Here is a 1,453-nt window from a genome sequence, read left to right as displayed (position 1 = left end):
ATAACACACGGCAAGTTTGGTCTCAATATGACAAACCGTTGCCGGGATATAGCCTCACGTGCATGTTTGCGTGCTTTTCGTCAAATTTGTTTACGTGTCATTCGACAACAGTTGGACGAATCAACTTGAATTCCATAACTTTTTGCCAGCATGGTCTGAAGATGATCTGAGCCAATTTTCGTGGCAATCGGACTAACCGTCTAGGACGAGTTCGAAAAAGTAGGTTTTTCGAATAATTGAAAATAGCGAAAAAACTAAACCTTGCGATTTTTGAATTTTGGGGTTCATTCGACTTGGCATGAGCCAAGGATTCAGAAGAAACAAGAATTTTCATTTTCTGGCTTACGGTTCAAAAGTTATTAGCATAGAAACATTGAAAAGTTTGGACAAGTGGTGGCGCTAGAGAGTTGGAGTTAGAGACTTCAAATTTGCTATAGTTAATGCTGGGACTGTCCTCTATCAGTGTGCCAAATTATACAACTTTCCCGCAATCGGTTCTATGGGCTGCCATAGACTTGCGGCGGAAGAAGAAGAAGAAGAAGAAGCAGAATAATAATAATAACGCCAACGGAAACAATAGGTGCCTACGCACCTTCGGTGCTTGGCCCCTAATAAATATAGCTGCAAGCAGCAATTACGGGGCCAAGCACTCCAACGGCAAATGTAGTAGCTAAGCATCGCATAAAGCATCACACCAAATACATTAATGAGCAATAACAGCAATTTTGGAATTATTGTATTTGAAATGGCAAAAAAAAAAAAACACCAATACCACCTCTAGTAGCATGATTACTTGGTTTATCAAGCTTGACCAATAGGTGACACTGTTATAAAATCAATTTGGTGTACTCTGTGTGTCTTTTCAATGACACACACAAAGTTTGGTGTCAATATGCCAAAGCATTCCAGGGATACAGCCTCAAGTGTCATTTTCTCATTGTGCCTCAAATTCGTCGATGTGGTATGCGAAAACGGTTTTGTCTATCGACTCAAAATCCATAACTTTGAATCAGTATAGCCTGAAGATCATTTGATTCGAATTTGGTGAAAATCGGACATACGGTTGATCAGGAGTCCGAAAAAGTATGTTTTCAACATAAATTAAAATGGCGGACCGGAAGTTCAGCTTACCGTGGTATATTTGGTATCTATGTTATCGGCATAAGCCAGGGAATATTTTGAGCCCAGTTTCCTTCAAATAGGCTAATGCATTAAAAAGTTATTAGCATTTTAAAAAGTGTAATTACTCATGGTTAATGAATGGTTATTACTCTTGACAATAGGTGGCGCTGTTACCAAATTTATGTGCATGGTCAGTGTGAGGTGGCGATGACACATACAAAGTTTGGTGCAAATATGTCAAAAGTGTTGCAGAGATACAGCCTCAAATGCATTTTGGCACCCTTCCAGCAAATTCGTTGATGTAGCTAAATGAGAACCGTTACGTAATATC

The sequence above is a fragment of the Carassius auratus genome, chromosome 45 (assembly GCF_003368295.1).
Source record: "Carassius auratus strain Wakin chromosome 45, ASM336829v1, whole genome shotgun sequence".
Taxonomy (NCBI): Eukaryota; Metazoa; Chordata; class Actinopteri; order Cypriniformes; family Cyprinidae; genus Carassius; species Carassius auratus.
Note: the sequence above shows the minus strand (reverse complement) of the source record.